This window comes from Schistocerca gregaria, chromosome 9 (genome assembly GCF_023897955.1).
Source record: "Schistocerca gregaria isolate iqSchGreg1 chromosome 9, iqSchGreg1.2, whole genome shotgun sequence".
In the NCBI taxonomy this organism is placed as follows: domain Eukaryota; kingdom Metazoa; phylum Arthropoda; class Insecta; order Orthoptera; family Acrididae; genus Schistocerca; species Schistocerca gregaria.
In genome coordinates, this window is record NC_064928.1 from 250419143 (window position 1) to 250438646 (window position 19504).

Genomic DNA, 19504 nt, shown 5'->3' on the forward strand with positions numbered 1-19504 from the left:
CAAACAGAGCTTGGATGGCGTGTACAGGTGTAGCTGCCCATGCAGCTTCAACACGATACCACAGTTCATCAAGAGTAGTGACTGCCGTATTTTGACGAGCCAGTTGCTCGGTCACCATTGACCAGACGATTTCAATTGGTGAGAGATCTGGAGAATGTGCTGGCAGGGCAGCAGTCGAACATTTTCTGTATCCAGAAAGGCCCGTACAGGACCTGCAACATGCGGTCGTGCATTATCCTGCTGAAATCTAGGGTTTCGCAGGTGCCGCAACATCTACACGATATCAGGTAGCTGTACCGGTTTGTTTCGCTCTTCAGTGTATTTACTAATCCTCGTGGAACACCTTGCCTAGACTCCACTGTTTGTGAAGAGCTATCTGCTCTTCCGAAGTCGGTTGGCGATGTTGAAGCGTTGCGGGTTTCCAGTGACGCAGTGGCGAGCGGTTAGTCCGAGAAGTGAGCGGGGCCGGTGAAGCACCGCTGCCTTGGTCAACGCCTGAGGCCCCGGCCGTGCGTCAGAGCAGAGAGCCGCCGCCCGTGGTGGTGGGGGAAGTGGCGGCAGGCTCGCTGCAGCGGTGGAGCCGGCAGTCGGCGGATGACCAAGGATGCGGAGGCAGCGCGCTCACTGGACAGCAGCCGCGGCGGGACTGCAGTGACACAACACAGGTGCGTGGGCCGGCCGCACAGACAATCGTAGCTGTCGGATATTTGGCGCGCTTGCCAAACGCGGAGCGTGTTTGAGAGAAATTTTCCTTGACGTCAGATTTAACAAGGGGGCTGGCGTCGTTTGTATCTATGTTCGCCTCGCGTGTTTAGCGGAGTTCTATTTTCATTTACCTCACTGTCTAGTGAGCTTTATAACTATGGAAACTCTGTCGAGAATGTTGTTGTTGTTGTTTTTGTTGTGTTCAGTCATGAGACTGGTTTGATGCAGCTCTCCATGCTACTCTATCCTGTGCAAGCCTCTTCATCTCCCAGTACCTACTGCAGCCTACATCCTTCTGAATCTGCTTAGTGTATTCATCTCTTGGTCTCCCTCTACGATTTTTAGCCTCCACGCTGCCCTCCAATACTAAATCTGATGCCTCAGAACATGTCCTACCAACCGGTCCCTTCTTCTAGACAAATTGTGCCACAAACTCCTCTTCTCCCCTATTCTATTCAATACCTCCTCATTAGTTATGTGATCTACCCATCTAATCTTCAGCATTATTCTGTAGCACCCCATTTCGAAAGCTTCTATTCTCTTCTTGTCCAAACTATTTATCGTCCATGTTTCACTTCCATACATGGCTACACTCCATACAAATACTTTCAGAAATGACTTCCTGACACTTAAATCTATACTCGATGTTCACAAATTTCTCTTCTTCAGAAACGCTTTCCTTGCCATTTCCAGTCTACATTTTATATCCTCTCTTCTTCGACCATCATCAGTTATTTTGCTCCCCAAATAGCAAAACTCCTTTACTACTTTAAGTGTCTCATTTCCTAATCTAATTCCCTCAGCATCACCCGACTTCATTCGGGGAGAGGCTACAACCCTGTCTCACTCCTTTCCCAACCAACTGCTTCCCTTTCATGTCCCTCGACTCTTATAACTGCCATGTGGTTGCTGTACAAATTATAAATAGCATTTCACTCCCTGTATTTTACTCCTGCCACCTTTAGAGTTTGAAAGAGAGTATTCCAGTCAACATTGTCAAAAGCTTTCTCTAAGTCTACAAATGCTAGAAACGTAGGTTTGCCTTTCCTTAATCTTTCTTCTAAGATATGTCGTAAGGTCAGTATTGCCTCACGTGTTCCAACATTTCTACGGGATCGAAACTGATCTTCCCCGAGGTCGGCTTTTACCAGTTTTTCCATTCGTCTGTAAAGCATTCGTGTTAGTATTTTGCAGCCGTGTCTTACTAAACTGATAATTTGGTGATTTTCACATCTGTCAACACCTGCTTTCTTTGGGATTGGAATTATTATATTCTTCTTGAAGTCTGAGGGTATTTCGCCTGTCTCATACATCTTGCTCACCAGCTGGTAGAGTTTTGTCATGACTGGCTCTCCTAAGGCTGTCAGTAGTTCTAATGGAATGTTGTCTACTCCGGGGGCCTTGTTCGACTCAGGTCTTTCAGTGCTCTGTCAAACTCTTCAGGCAGTATCGTATCTCCCATTTCGTCTTCATCTACATCCTCTTCCATTTCCAGAATATTGTCCTCAAGTACATCGCCCTTGTATAGACCCTCTACATACTCCTTCCACCTTTCTGCTTTCCCTTCTTTGCTTAGAACTGGGTTTCCATCTGAGCTATTGATATTCATACAAGTGGCTCCCTTGTCTCCAAAGGTCTCTTTAATTTTCCTGTAGGCAGTACCTACCTTACCCCTAGTGAGATAGAAAAAGAAAAATTGTCCGGGTGCGAACAGGAGTCGCACACTGAAGCTTCCGTACAAACATAATTATGTACACAGACATTTCATACACTCCGGGATTGAGGACTTCGACGATGTTTCCCTGTTGTCAATGCTGAGACTGGCTAGATATAGGTCCCTGGGTTTCCAAGACTATCGAGAATGTTTAAATTTCAAGTTGGTAGTCGGGCAAATACGGATAAAAGAAATATTTTTCGTTGCGTGACAAAATAATAAGTTACGCAATTTCCTGATTTTTTCCCCTTTATTTGTACTCTGATCTTCTTGCCAAATTTTATGATTCTAGACCTCTTATACGTTTCAACGAGTAAGTTTGCGAGCATCAAAATATGTGACGTAAATGACAGTATGTTTTGATTTCATCGACTTAGAAGGTAACCTTCATTATAACGACAGCTATGATCTCGACATTCCTTACCTGTTATCGACATAATCGGTCCCTCAGTTTCTAAGACTTTCGAGAATGTTTAAAAATCAAGTCTGAAGTCGGATAACAAACGATAAAAGAAATATTTTTTGTTATATAATTATAAATAAACAATTTTCACATTTGTTTTCCTTTCCTTGTACTGTGAAGCCATTCGTATTGACAAATTTCACAATTCTAGACCAACGGAAAGTACTCCAATGGATAAATTTCCTTCACTTCTATGGTCACAGATTTTTTATCATCAGACTACCGGTTTCCGTTTATATGACCATCTTCAGATCTGTTTTATAAAAACATATGTTGATATATTGGAGCCATAGCGGCATCGTCAAATAATGCTGTAACGGGAGGAGGGGGGGGGGGGGGGCGGAATCCAAAATGTTTTTGCTGTTGTTGTGCCACCACGGCTACTTCCTGGACGCTGTTTACGATCCTCGCTCGCTGTGGCTGGATGTTTACTTCCGTTATAGTGAGTAAGCGTGAAGACGGATGTCTGTAGACTTCTTCTGTATTGAAATTGCAGTTATTCTTTGATATTTTGACTGTTTCACGGCCGTTCGTTTCATAGATATCAGTTTCTCTATCAAGTGTGTGTTCTTAAAATCTAGAACTTGGTTACGTTATTGTTGATGCTCTGCCTCAGCTGATTTCAGATTTTGTCTTAACAGTTGTTGGAAAAGAAAACCGATTGATTTGAACTTTATCTCATCACAAAATTTGCAATTTTCTAATTAATATGGTATATAAATCACTTATAAACTCAACTTGGAAAATTTTTTTTCTTTTAAAAAAATCTTCTGCGCCTGTTTAAAATATTAAAAATTTTACATGCATTGCTTCAAGATCAAATAAATCTGTTAAGTTTTTGCACAGAAGACAGTGGATTCTACTATTACAAAGGCGAAATTACGTTGTTTCTATTGCTAATACTGTCGAAAATAATATCGTACCCTTTCGTAATATAAACACCTGTTGTATGTAGAAGTGTTAACTAAGTGTGAATACTGGAATGGTAATGGACTTCGAGATTCTAACGAAAGATCGCTATGAATGTAAGTCATGGAACGAAGCGGAACATGCCTGCGACAGGAACCATAAAAGAACAACTGATGGAGTGGATGTCTCTGCAGCTACTGAAATCTTCAGTCGATCCGCGAATAAAAGTGTGTTCGTCACTTTATGTTCTTAGCTGATGGGGTCTCACAAGCAGACAACAGTATAGTAGCAGCTCAGCCTTACGGTGACAATATTATCACAAAACTGGAATGTGTCGGTTATGTCCGGAAGAGGACTGGCACCATGAAGTTGAAACCAAGTTTCAGAAACAGGAATTTTTCAGATGGTAAAACGGTAACGGAAAAGGCTGACAGGCGAAGCTAGTGATGAACTATAACAATACTATGGAATGGCCATTAGCCATTAGAAATAACACTGATAATTTGTTCAGATTGAAGCAAGGAGAAATGGGCTACATACCTTCGCCAGCAAACTGTGAACAGATCGTAAGCCAATACGCCAACCTTGTCCTTCCCGACCAGATTTGCCGTCCAATTATCGCAACGCCCAGTACTCGAACACTCGATCCCAGCAGCAGCCATGGAAGACGTAATGCCCGTTTACGGGCACTTCACGCATCCTCCGTTATTGAAGAAGTGGCTACATGGACAGACTCACAACCCAAATGAGTCCTTCAGCAATCATATGAACTCGCGTACCAAAAATGTATTTACTGGGTGGGCGTGGGAGGGGTGCTCATGTTGTTATTACTTTTAATGGTGGCAACACCGGTATGGGAATTAATCCTTCGGTAAACTGCATCAGAGAGCTTCAAGGGAACCAGCAGCAGTGTATGCAGCAGAAACGGCCACTAAGGAGACCTTAAGGGAAAAAAGAAAGAGATCCATAGAAAATGACCAAGAAGATGATACAAAGTGTGATGCTTTTGAGTGAGTAACAAAATGAAACATTTGTTAAGTAACATTTAGTTGTTTCAAACTTCAGAAACTGTTTCTCAAACCTTACATTGTCAGTTCCATTCAACAGGAATCACTTAGAGTAGAATATTCATACTTTCCGAGAGTTGTTGTTGTTGCTGTAGTCTACAGTCCAAAGATTGGTTTGATGCAGCTCTCAATGCTACTCTATCCTCTGCAAGCCTCTCCATCTCGTAGTACCTACTGCAACCTGCATCCTTCTGAATCTGTTTAGTGTATTCATCTCTTGGTCTTCTTCTTCGATTTTTACCCCCCACGCTTCCCTCCAATACAAAATTGGTGATCCCTTGAGGTTTCAGAACATATCTTACCAACCGATCCCTTCTTCTAGTCAAGTTGTGCCACATATTTCTGTTCTCCTCAATTCTGTCCAGTACGTCCTCATAAGTTACAGGATTTACCCGTCTAATCTTCAGCATTCTTCTGTAGCACCACATTTCAAAAGCTTCAGTTCTCTCCTTGCCTAAACTTTTTATAATCCATGTTTCACATCCATACATGGCTATACTCTATACAAATACTTTCAGAAAATATTTCCCGACACTTCAAACCTATACTCGATGTTAACAAATTCGTCTTCTTCAGAAACGCTTTACTTGTCATAGCCAGTCTACATTTTATATCCTCTCCACTTCGGCCATCCTCAGTTATTTTGCTCCTCTAATAGAAAAACTCATCTACTACTTTAAGTGTGTCATTTCCTACACTAACTCGATGAGTATCACCTGATTTAAATCAACTACATTCCATTATCCTAGTTTTGCTTTTGTTGATGTTCATCTTATATCCTTCTTTCAAGAGGCTGTCCATTCCGTTCAACTGTTCTTCCAAGTCCTTTGCTGTCTCTGACAGAATTACAATGTCCTCGGCAAACCTCAAAGTTTTTGTTTGTTCTCCCTAGATTTTAATTCCTACTCCAAATTTTTCTTTTGTTTCCTTTACTGCTGGCTCAGTATACAGATTGACTAACAACGGGGAGAGGCTACAACCCTGTCTCGCTCCCTTCCCAACCACTGCTTCCCTTTCATGTCCCTCCACTCTTATAACTGCCATCTGGTTTCTCTACAAATTGTAAATAGCCTTTCGCTCCCTGTATTTTACCCCTGCCACCTTCAGAATTTGAAAGAGAGTATTCCAGTCAACATTGTCAAAAGCTTTCTCTACGTCGACATAAAATGTTCAAATGTGTGTGAAATCTTATGGGACTTAACTGCTAAGGTCATCAGTCCCAACGTTTACACACTACTTAACCTAAATTATCCTAAGGACAAACACACACACCCATGCCCGAGGGAGGACTCGAACCTCCGCCGGGACCAGCCGCACAGCCCATGACTGCAGCGCTTTAAGGCTGCTCGGCTAATCCGCAGGCTACGTCTACAAATGCTATAAACGTAGGTTTGCCTTTCGTTAACCTAGCTTCTAAGATAAGTCATAAGATCAGTATTTCCTCGCGTGTTCCTACGTTCCTAAGGAATTCAAACTGATCTTCCCCGAAGTCGGCCTCTACTAGTTTTTCCATTCTTCTGTAAATAATTCGTGTTAGTATTTTGCAGCCATGACTCATTAAACTGATAGTTCAGTAATTTTCACGTCTGTCAGCAGCTGCTTTCTTTGGTATCGGGATTATTATATTCTCCTTGAAGTGTGGGCGTATTTCGCCCGTGTCATACATCTTCTTCAACACTACTTTGGAAAAAGTATAAATATTATACAAAACTCTGGCCGAAATGTAATGATCTCAATCTAACACACTAATAGTTAACACGTAATTTTCTATAAAAGTCTGACGTCCATTGTTACAGTGGTTTCTGAAACAAAGGCACAACTAAAACGTCTCCTCTGTACGGGAATATACATAATGCAGGGTGGAGAAACACGGCTGGCAACATACGGGAGTCTGGGTGTGACGGTAAGTTGTGCTCGGGTAGCCCAGTGGTGGCAGGAAATCCGGGCTAGAGTCCCGGTCCCGCACAAACTTCCATTGTCGTCATTCCATTAGGCAGCTGACGGTTGTCCATATTCGCAACTGCGAATGCAGTTCATATTTTTCGTACTGAGACTTTGGCCCTCTCATTTAGCTTAACGCGAACGTGAACCGATCTGTTTATTCCAGTATTTTCGATGTCCGAGTGTTGCTGTTGCTTCTTTGTCTCCACGGTTAGTTTGCTCTGTAAAGTCCCGTCTTCCAGGATGATTACAGCCGCGTTCACCAGCCTGAAAGCGTACGTTGCCAGTCTGACGAATTCTCGGGCACCCTGTCTGCAGCTCGACTGACCTGCGAAATCAACCGATCTAAATCCAATCCAAAATGTGAGTCACAATTTGGAACGGCTGGTGAGGCTTACCATCCAGGGTCACCGCATTTTGGTAGATCAGGGGTGGAAAGTCATCAGTGGGTGGCTTGAGCTGGCTTTGGTAGACCTGAAGAAACCTGTAGCCTCTATTCCGGCCTAAATTTGGGCCATTATCAGGATGGACGCGGAGATACGCGGCATTGGAATGATGTCTCGTCAACTGCGCCCAGTGGAATTTGGCCCACCGAACGTCGAGACAAGCTCCGCTAATCCCCTGTTCGAACTCTCCAACTTGCCCGACAGCTAAAGGACCCGAGGGCACTTACGTTGTGTACTGATGGACAGGACAGCAGATACTCGAACAGTAAATTTAACATAATACGGTTGACTCTTACAGAGAAGACAACATCAATCACTCACTTCTTACAATGCTATTTATTTATTTCAATAGCGCTGCTACCGGCTAGTTCACGTTAACATACATTTTACATTAGGTTTCACATTTTGTCTTCCCAAATGCTGAAATTTCTTTTAGTGGCGGTGTTCTACAACCAAAATAAGATATGAGACGATGCCTTTTCAACTGTGATTGTTGCTCAGAACGATTTTAAATGATGTAAACGAATTATTCTAGTGGAGATGTTTTGGTGGCGTAAGGAAGTGGAGATCTCCACTAGAATAATTTGTTTACATAATTTAAAATCGTTGTGAGGCACAATTACAGTTAAAAAGACATTGTCTCACATCTTGTTTTGGTTGTATGACGCCACCACCAAACGATATTTCATCATTTGGGAAAGCAAAATGTTAAAACTAATGTAAAATGTATCTTAACGCAAACTAGCCGTCTGAAGATAAATCTCGCGGTTCGAAACCGGTAACGGTGCTATTTAAACAAATAAATAACATTGCAAAAAGTGGCTGGTTGCTGCCGTCTTCTCTGTAAGAGTCAATCCGTATTTTGTAACAGCCACGGGCTCAGAATGACGGTTTTCGACAAAATAGCAATAAATGTAAAGCGAAAATTTTTTAGTCTAAAGCTATCGTAATTTATTTTACGTTCTGTCGGACGCAATTGCATAAATTTTTGCTTAGGACCGGATCTTCAGAAACTCCAACAGAAAACATGAAAACCAACTTGCAAACAAGAAGTTTAAAAATCGTATCTCTTCTTGAAACAATATGGAATGGATAGATTACTACTTACGTTAGACAAATTCGTACAAGCACAACTCACATACGCATCGCCACTGCCTCAATGAGCTAAGGCCCAACAGCATGGTAACGGCGGCCATGTGTGTGTGTGTGAGTTGTGCTCTTACGCATTTGTGTGTGTTTTCCAATTCTGAAGAACTGGAACATCTCTAGCACTGAAACTTCTCGGCAGATTAAAACTGCGTGCCGGACTGGGATTCATAGCGAGGACCCCTGCCTTTTGCAGGCACGATATCTGCCCGTTCTCGCAGCTTTGCTTGCGCTAGTACCTCGTGTCTTACATTACAAACTTAAGTCCCAGGTTCGAGAGCCGATCCGACACACAGTTTTAATGTGGAAGGAAGTTGTACATCGTCTGTGATTCAGCACCTCCTCTATCTAATGAGCAGCAATCTGTCCTTTCCATGTTGTTGGTATTCCATCCTGGACATACCACTGTTTGACAAACCGGTACTTTAAAATAAATACAAAATTAAATATGGTCCATACCTGGGGATGAGCATATGGCGCATGTAATGTACAGGGTGGGCGAGAAGTTCCCGCACCCCCTCTACATCTACATCTGCATCCACACAGAGCCACCGTATGGTGCGTGGCGGAGGGTACCCTAAACCATTACTTGCCATTTCCTTTCCTGTTCCACACGTAAGCAGAACGAGGGAAAAACGACTGTCTGTATGATCCCTAATCTCTCGTATCTTTTCTTCGTGGTCCTTACGCGTAATGTACGTTTGCGAAGTAGAATCGTTCTGCGCTCAGCTTTAAAAACCGGTTCTCTAAATCTTGTCAATAGCCTTCCTCGAAAAGAACGTCGCCTTCTCTGCAGTGATTCCCATTGTATCTCCAGAAGCACATCCGCAATACTTGCATGCTGACCGAACCTACCGGTAACAAATCTGCCAGCCGGGCTCTGAATTGCTTCGATGTCTTCCATCAACCCGACTTGCTACGGATCCCAAACACTCGAGCATTACTCAAGAGTAGGTTGCACCAGCGTTCTATATGAGGTGAAACACGTTTAGCAGAGTGGTAGCTATCTTACTTCTGATCGTATCTTGGAATCAATTGTTGGAATTCATGTTTACATGTTTTCGTAGTCGCAGGAGTTTAATTTGGAGCCATGATAGACATGAACGGTTAGAGTTACGCTATTTGCGCGCTTAGTGACAAATGTTTCTGTGCACGAACGACAACACACAGGGCAGGCAATGAGACAGATTATCGAACATTTCCAGGAAAGATTTAATAACGCTCGACCGCAAAAGGCGTGCTTTTGCTATTGCAGGCCACGGAGTGGAAAAAAAAGCAGACACGAGAAGAAATCTGTGCCGCACTCTCTCTTATGATGTCGACACGTAAGCGTGCTTCGGTACACTGAGGACAACAGTGCCGGATCACATGAAAAAAGAACTTAAGGTCCGACATTTTCGACCGACGTTTGTAAACAAGTTTTAGGATACAGACTAGGATGGGGGCGTTTTAGCATTCCGTGCTTTGTTAACTCGATTTCGAAATGCAGTTAGGCGAGCCAAGGTTATGTTGTCAGATGAATCTGCCATTTATTGTCGTTTAGGTCAAAGAGAATCCTGAATACACAGTCGAGTTAGGAAGGAAACCGCCTCACGGAATGATATGGGCAGCGTTGACACAACCTCTGGTTGGACCGAACTCTTTTTGATGGGACTATGAATAGAGCATTTATTTATTTATTTATTTATTTATTTATTTATTTGGATCATCAGTCTTCTCACTGGTTTAATGCGTACCGCCACAAATTTCTCGCCTGTACCAACCTCTTCATCTCCGAGTAGCACTTGCAACTTACGTCCTCAATTACTTGCTGACTGTATTCCAATCTCTATCTTCCTCTACAGTTTCTGCCCTCTACAGCTCCGTCTAGTACCGTGGAATTTATTCCCTGATGTCTTGACAGATGTCCTATCATCCTGTCCCTTCTCCTTGTGAATGTTTTCCACATATTCCTTTCCTCTCTGATTCTGCGCCGAACCTCCTCATTCCGTACCTTATCAGTCGACCTAATTTGCAACATTCGTCTGCAACACCACCTCTCAAATGCTTCGATTCTCTTCTCTTCCGGTTTTCCCGCGATCCCTGTTTCATTACCATACGATGCTGTGTTCCAAACGTACGTTCCCAGAAACTTCTTCTTGAAATTAAAGCCTATGTTTGATACCAGCAGGCTTCTCCTGTCCAGGAATGCAATTTCTGCCAGTGCTAGTCTGCTTGCTCCACCCGTCATTGTTTTGCTGCCTAGGTAGCAGAATTCCTTAACTTCATACACTTCGTGACCATCAATACAGATGTTGACTTTCTCACTGTTCTTATTTTTGCTACTTCTCATTACTTTGCATTTCTTCGATTTACTCTCAATCCATATCATGTACTCATTCCACTCATTCTATCCCGTACTTCTTCTTCACTTTCACTCACGATGGCAATGTTATCAGCGAATCGTATCCGTGGTGTGCGTACTGTAAGACCTTCGATACACACACCATCAGATTATCTGACTTGTCGCTCTAACGAAGCAGGCGAGTGTCAGCAATATGTCTCGTGGTCTTATCGTGGCGTGTTTATCTTCTGCCATTAGGTCAGACGATAGAAATGCCACTCGCACGCTTAGAGTAGCAGATTGACGGTGACCAACTTTAACCAGAACTTGATTAATTTTCACACACATTTATTAAAATAATGTTGTTGTTGTTGTGGTCTTCAGTCCTGAGACTGGTTTGATGCAGCTCTCCATGCTACTCTATCCTGTGCAAGCTTCTTCATATCCCAGTACCTACTGCAACCTACATCCTTCTGAATCTGCTTAGTGTAGTCATCTCTTGGTCTCCCTCTACGACTTTTACCCTCCACGCTGCCCTCCAATACGAAATTGGTGATCCCTTGATGCCTCAGAACATGTCCTACCAACCGGTCTCTTCTTCTGGTCAAGTTGTGCCACAAACTTCTCTTCTCCCCAATCCTATTCAATACTTCCTCATTAGTTATGTGATCTACCCACCTAATCTTCAGCATTCTTCTGTAGCACCTCCTTTCGAAAGCTTCTATTCTCTTCTTGTCCAAACTATTTATCGTCCATGATCCACTTCCATACATAGCTACACTCCATACAAATACTTTCAGAAATGACTTCCTGACTCTTAAATCTATGCTCGATGTTAACAAATTTCTCTTCTTATGAAACGCTTTCCTTGCCATTGCCAGTCTACATTTTATATCCTCCCTACTTCGACCATCATCAGTTATTTTGATCCCCAAATAGCAAAACTCCTTTACTACTTTAAGTGTCTCATTTCCTAATCTAATTCCCACAGCATCACCCGACTTAATTCGACTACATTCCATTACCCCCGTTTTGCTTTTGTTGATGTTCATCTTATATCCTCCTTTCAAGACACTGTCCATTCCGTTTAACTGCTCTTCCAATTCCTTTGCTGTCTCTGACAGAATTACAATGTCATCGGCGAACCTCGAAGTTTTTATTTCTTCTCCATGGATTTTAATACCTACTCCGAATTTTTCTTTTGTTTCCTTCACTGCTTGCTCAATATACAGATTGAATAACATCGTGGAGAGGCTACAACCCTGTCTCACTCCCTTCCCAACCACTGCTTCCCTTCCATGTCCCTCGACTCTATATCTGCCATCTGGTTTCTGTACAAATTCTAAATAGCCTTTCGCTCCCTGTATTTTACCCCTGTACCTTCAAAATTTGAAAGAAAGTATACCAGTCAGCATTGTCAAAAGCTTTCTCTAAGTCTACAAATGCTAGAAACGTAGGTTCGCCCTTCCTTAATCTAGCTTCTAAGATACGTCGTAGGGTCAGTATTGCCTCACGTGTTCCAACATTTCTACGGAATCCAAACTGATCTTCCCTTAGGTCGGCTTCTACCCGTTTTTCCATTCGTCTGTAAAGAATTCGTGTTAGTATTTTGCAGCTGTGACTTATTAAACTGATAGTTCGGTAATTTTCACATCTGTCAGCACCTGCTTTCTTTGGGATTGGAATTATTATATTCTTCTTGAAGTCTGAGGGTATTTCGCCCGTCTCATACATCTTGCTCACCAAATGGTAGAGTTTTGTGAGGACTGGCTCTCCCAAGGCCGTCAGTAGTTCCAATGGAATGTTGTCTACTGCGGGGGCCTTGTTTCGACTCAGGTCTTTCAGTGCTCTGTCAAACTCTTCACGCAGTATCGTATCTCCCATTTCATCTTAATCTACATCCTCTTCCATTTCCATAATATTGTCTTCAAGTACATCGCCCTTGTATAGACCCTCTATATACTCCTTCCACCTTTCTACTTTCCCTTCTTTGCTTCGAACTGGGTTTCCATCTGAGCTCTTAATATTCATACAAGTGGTCCTCTTTTCTCCAAAGGTCTCTTTAATTTTCCTGTAGGCAGTATCTATCTTACCCCTATTGAGATAAGCCTCTACATCCTTACATTTGTCCTCTAGCCAAGCCTGCTTAGCCATTTTGCACTTCCTGTCGATCTCATTTTTGAGACGTTTGTATTCCTTTTTGCCTGATTCATTTACTGCATTTTTGTATTTTCTCCTTTCATCAATTAAATTCAATATTTCTTCTGTTACCCAAGGTTTTCTACTAGCCCTCGTCTTTTTACCTACTTGATCCTCTGCTGCCTTCACTACTTCATCTCTCAAAGCTACCCATTCTTCTTCTACTGTATTTCTTTCCCCCATTCCTGTCAATTGCTCCCTTATGCTCTCCCTGAAATTCTGTACAACCTCTTGTTCTTTTAGTTTATCCAGATCCCATCTCCTTAACTTCCAACCTTTTTGCAGTTTCTTCAGATTTAATCTACAGTTCATAACCAATAGATTGTGGTCAGAGTCCACATCTGCCCCTGGAAATGTCTTACAATTTAAAACCTGGTTCCTAAATCTCTGTCTTACCATTATATAATCTATCTGACACCTGTCAGTATCTCCAGGCTTCTTCCATGTATACAGCCTTCTTTTATGATTCTTGAACCAAGCGTTAGCTATGATTAAGTTGTGCTCTGTGCAAAATTCTACCAGGCGGCTATCTCTTTCATTTCTTTGCCCCAGTCCATATTCACCTACTACGTTTCCTTCTCTCCCTTTTCCTGCTACCGAATTCCAATCACCCATGATTACTGAATTTTCGTCACCCTTCACTATCTGAATAATTTCTTTTATTTGATCATACATATCTTCCATTTCTTCGTCATCTGCAGAGCTAGTTGGCATATAAACTTGTACTACTATAGTAGGTCTGGGCTTCGTATCTATCTTGCCCACAATAATGCGTTCACTATGCTGTTTGTAGTAGCTTACCCGGATTCCTACTTTCCTATTCATTATTAAACCTTCACCTGCATTACCCCTATTTAATTTTGTGTTTATAACCCTGTAGTCACCTAACCAGAAGTCTTGTTCCTCCTGCCACCGAACTTCACTAATTCCCACTATATCTAACTTTAACCTATCCATTTCCCTTTTTAAATTTTCTAACCTACCTGCCCGATTAAGGGATCTGACATTCCACGCTACAATCCGTAGAACGCCAGTTTTCTTTATCCTGAAAACGATATCCTCTTGAGTAGTCCCCGCCCGGAGATCCGAATGGGGGACTATTTTACCTCCGGAATATTTTACCCAAGAGGACGCCATCATCATTTTATCATACAGTAAAGCTGCATGTCCTCGGGAAAAATTACGGCTGTAATTTCCCCTTGCTTTCAACCGTTCGCAGTACCAGCACAGCAAGGCCGTTTTGATTATTGTTCCAAGGTCAGATCAGTCAGTCATCCAGACTGTTGCCCTTGCAACTACTGAAAAGGCTGCTGCCCCTCTTCAGGAACCACAGGTTTGTCTGGCCTCTCAACAGATACCCCTCCGTTGTTGTTGCACCTACGGTACGGCTATTTGTATCGCTGAGGCACGCAAGCCTCCCCACCAACGGCAAGGTCCATGGTTTAGGGGTGGAAGTTTAAAATAATAAGAAGCATAATAATTGCTTGACAATCTGAAGTTCCTTTGGTCTTGGTACGTTAATCTTATTCTCACATATCTCTGATATTTGACAAAGTGTCTATACATTTATCTTCGTGGCTATGTACAGGAATATAGTAATCTTATTAGGTGCAGACTGAAACTTGACTATAGACTGGTACAGACAAATGTATAACTCGTACATACTGGTACAGACTAAGACAAATTGGTACAGCCTGGTGCAGACAAACGCAGACTGACTAATCGGAGACCTGTACACTCGTTATAATACCTCGAGCGTTTATGTATCACTGCGCGAGTGTAATTCGTGAGGAGAAAAGGTTCTACGTTAGCTGAAATCTCATTGGCTGCGTTACATATTAATACGCGCATCGGCGGAACCAGAATTTGGTCCGTCTCTATGGCAGCGCCATCTCGTAGTGTGGAGACGGACGAGCGCTGCGCCTGCGCTGTTGTGCTTAGTGGGGCGCGCTCTAGAGGGAAAGTTGTGTACGCACTGACTACACGGAACTATGTACACAACAGCATCATTGATATCCTTTGACCCTGAATTTTAATTCCTCTCTTGAACCTTTATTTTATTTCCATCATTGCTTCTTCGACGTACAGATTGAGCTTCAGAGGCGAAAGACTACATCCCTGTCTTACACACTTTTCAATGTGAGCACATCGTTCTTGATCGTACACTATTATTATTCCCTCTTGTCTCTTTTACTCATCTTTCCCTACAGCTTACCCCTACTTTTCTCAGAATCTCGAACATCTTGCACCATTTTGTATCGTCGAACGCTTTTTCCAGGTCGACAAATCCTACTAACGTGTCTTGATTTTTATTTAGTATTGCTTCCATTAGCAACCCCAACGTCAGTATTGCCTCTCTGGTACTTCAGCTTTGCTAAAGACAAACTGATAGTCATCTAGCATTTTTTTTACAAGTGTTGAAAATGTGGTTAATACCTCAGCTTGAGGAAAAGGGACCCACAGGACGCATATGGTTGCAGGAAGACGGAATGCCCCCGTACCCTCTTACACTGCCCGGGTTACCATATAGACGCTCTCCAGGACGGTGGAAGGGTCATGTTTCGTCAGCAACAACAGCTCCCTTGAAACGGCCAGCGTGAAGTGAGGCTAGCACTAGACAACTCGGTGTGGGGAGTCAGTCGTAAAGGCGCGTGTGCTGGCCACGTCGTTACGCTACGAACGAAGCCTTGCACAGTGCTGTTGGGAATGCACTTCCCACTGTGACGCCTTACATGATCAAAAATACGTCAAGAAGAATTGGAGTCGTATGGAAGTGTGTTTACAGCACGATAGGGGAACAAATGGTTCAAATGGCTGTGACCACTATGGGACTTAACATCTGAGGTCATCAGTCCCCTAGAACTTAGAACTACTTAAACTTAACTAAACTAAGAACATCACACACACCCATGCCCGAGGCAGGATTTGAACCGTAGCGGTTGCGCGGATCCAGACTGTAGCGCCTAGAACCGCTCTGCCACGCCGGCTGGCATAGGGGAACATGTCGTTGTACTGGACACATAATACATAAGTTATTATTGCTTTAAAACAAATCACATCATTTATCATTCGATACTAGAGGGTGCGTGGAATTTTTGCCCAACCTGTACATTAGATGCGCTGTCGCAGCAGTTAAAAGGCGAAGACTAAGCGCGTATATATGTGGCAAAAGTTGTAGGCCTACATAGCTGCCTTTCTCGTTCCTAGCCTTACATACAGACGCGACTTCAAAAGATGAAAATAATTTTCTTTATAATTATAATTCTCAGTCCATATCACTGTACTTATCCTTACTGGGACACATAAACAAGTGAAAAGTATTTAAACCGACAAACTCGGGGAGGTTGTAGGGGACATCAAAACAAATACTTTTTCCTAATGTCATTTTTTCCTATGAGGAGTATTTAAACCGGTAGAGGAAAATTTCTCTGGTGGCAAATTCATTACACCACGAAACACGTTTCCATTTTTTTTTTATGACCAAGAGACAACACATTAACACAACCCAATTTCAATCACTAGATTTTCAAAAATGCCTCCATTGACACGTAAACAAAGGTTACACTGTCGGATCATGTTCTGTCTGACACGGGCAAAAACTCCGGTAGTATCCTGAATTGTTCCTGCTGCTGCTACTATCCGGGCAACCAGATCCTCTTCTGATGCAACAGGAGTTGCGTAAACAAGGTTGCGCATCTCTCCCCACACAAAAAAAGTCCAGAGGGAGATATATCTGGGGATAAGCAGGCCATGGTACAGGACCACCTCTGCCAATCCACGTTTCTGGGAACCGTCGGTCCAGAAATCGACGCACACGACGACTGAAGTGTGCCGGCGCCCCGCCATGTTGGAACCACATGCGTTGTCTTGTAGGGTTCAAATGGCTCTGAGCACTATGGGACTCAACTGCTGTGGTCATTAGTCCCCTAGAACTTAGAACTACTTAAACCTAACTAACCTAAGGACATCACGCACATCCATGCCCGCGGCAGGATTCGAACCTGCGACCGTAGCAATCGCACGGTTCCGGACTGCGCGCCTAGAACCGCGAGACCACCGCGGCCGGCTGTCTTGTAGGGAGCGGGACGTCTTCCAGCAATTCTGGCAATGCCCTGGTGAGAAAATTGTAATAGTGCCTGCCAGTTAATGGCCTAGGTAGCAGATACGGCCCAATTAAACAGTCCCCAACAACACCGACCCACACATTAACGAAGAACCGCACTGATTAAAGGATCCCGCTCCACGTGCTGCAAGACGGCTTCCTCAAATTGCAGCGTTCTTACCTTGCGTCGGCGTCCCTGTCCAGGTAATCTGCTAAATGACCCGGTCTCACGCAGACGTTGATACACAGGAGCAAAGGTCGTATGATGCGGGATACGGCGATTAGGATATTGTTGTTGATAAACCCGCTGTGCAGCTCGTCTGTTGTGGTGCGCTACGTAGTACGAACCAACCACATCAGTGTACTCACTCCAGGTGTATCGTTCCATTAGTAAACAGAGACAATGCACTGCTACACTGGTGGACAGCAGTTGCCAACAATTGAACAACGTAATACGCCCTCTAACAACTGAAGATCGTAATACGAACTCTAACAACTGAAGAGTGTAATACGGCCTCCACCGGTTTAAATAATCCTCATAGGAAAAAATGACATTAGGGAAAAATATTTGTTTTCGTGTCCCCTACAACCTCCCAGAGTTTGTCGGTTTAAATACTTTTCACCCTGTATACGCGTTATAAAATTGTCCAATTAGTAAGATTATCTTTGAAAGGAAAGAGTATGCATCATAAAACAACTTACGCAAAAAAGAAAACAGAAATATTTTTAAGGTGTCCATGCATAACATGACTTTTCGTATTAGGGCAGAGTATCCGTCGTGAAAGAAGAAGAAGAAGCAGTTTAATTGTTACTGTAAAGGAAGGAATGAAGCTGCAGAGGAGAAGTGGGATTTAAACGTTAAAATGACTAGAAACAACACGATACGCGTTTGCAAGAGGGCTTATCACCGAACTTTATATCGACCACTGCTGTTGCTCTTTTTGTGGAAGCAGGATGTTCTGTTTAGGTCGCTGGTGATTTGGACGTGCGAGTCAGCGCTTGAAGCACCTGACCGGCGGGCACCAACCGACCCCAGTGAGGCGACTGATGGGCTGCCACGCACGGGCGTGCAAGAGGGCTTTGGCTCAGCAGGCGGTTACTCTACACGAGTACTGGCCGCATGTTTCTCAGCTTCTTGCACAGACGCAGCTTTTGTGCATCGGGTGCATAATTAAAGTTCCAGTTCCATTATCGTTTCAACGAACCGGTTTAATTTGAAAATGAAGACGTAGTTCGTTGAAGCAGGTAATGTAACAGCCTTTTTTTTTTCCAAAAAAAGGAAAGAATGAAAAATTTTATCTACTGTGACTCTTGTAGTGTGAAGTAAATATTTAACTTCATTTAATTTATATTATAGTCACACTCCTTTATGACAATTATGTCGGAATATACACACATCAAAAAAAGTTTTGCATCATTCCGGTTCCCAGAACTCCTGAAGATAGACGTCGACTGTGGATGTTGTATCACAGACACGGTCCCTTTGGCTGGTCAGAGATGTCATTCAACACGCCAAAGATGTAAACAACCATGCATGAGCAGTGCCTATTAGACGGAGGGGGTGCGACGGCTGATCAGTTCCAGCCATTCCACCAGGAAGGAGGCACACGGCTCGTGTTGTCTGAGGTTCAACCATGCCTAGACATTCAATAGTGCGGTTGGATCGCGTCCGCATTGTTACTTCGTGCCAGGAAGCACTCTCAAGAAGGGAAGCGTCCAGGCGTATCGGAGTGAACCGAAGCGATATTTTCAGAAATGGGGGAAATACAGAGAGACAGCAACTGTCGATGACAAGTCTCGCTCAGGCCGCCGAGGGGCTACTACTGCACTGAATGACCGCTACCTACGGATTACTCTCGCAGCAACCCCACCATCTTGAATGATGCTTTTCGTGCAGCCACAGGGCGTCGTGTTACGACTCAAACTGTGCACAACAGGATGCACCATGCGCAATTTCACTCCCGACGTCCATGGCGAAGTCCATCTTCACAGCCACGACACGGTGTAGCGCAGTACAGATGGGCCCAACAACATGCCGAATGGACCGCTCAGGATTGACATCACGTTCTCTTCACCGATGAGTGTTGCATATCCCTTCAAGCAGACAATCGTCGGAGACGTGTCTGGAGACAACCCGATCAGGCTGAACGCCTTAGGCACACTGTTCAGCGAGTGCTGTTTTGGCGTGCCATTATGTGGGCCCGACGAACGCCGCGGATGGTCATGGAAGTAGCCGTAACGACTGTACGATACGTGAATGCTTTTCTCCGACGGATAGTGCAACCATATCGGCAGCATATTGGCGAAGCATTCGTCTTCATGGACGACAATTCGCGTCCCATCGTGCACATCTTGTGAATGGCTTCCTTCAGGATAACGACACCGCTCAGCTAGAGTGGTCAGCATGTTCTCCAGATATGAACCCTATCTATCATGTCTGGGATAAATTGAAAAGGGCTATTTATGGACGATGTGACCCACCAACCACT

The 19504-nt window shown here is 43.6% G+C and overlaps 1 protein-coding gene across 2 annotated transcripts in view; it reads left to right on the forward strand.

The window, feature by feature from the left end:
- The first annotated feature begins 431 nt into the window (after positions 1–431).
- LOC126291606 (uncharacterized) overlaps positions 432–19504 on the forward strand; it is a 73502-nt gene continuing 54429 nt past the window's right edge. Inside the window, exon 1 of one of the 2 annotated variants that reach the window (XM_049985141.1) lies at positions 432–665. The gene's annotated coding sequence lies outside the window, so the exon portion shown is untranslated. Of the gene's footprint in view, positions 693–19504 lie in introns of both variants that reach the window. The other variant, XM_049985142.1, reaches the window with a different exon arrangement.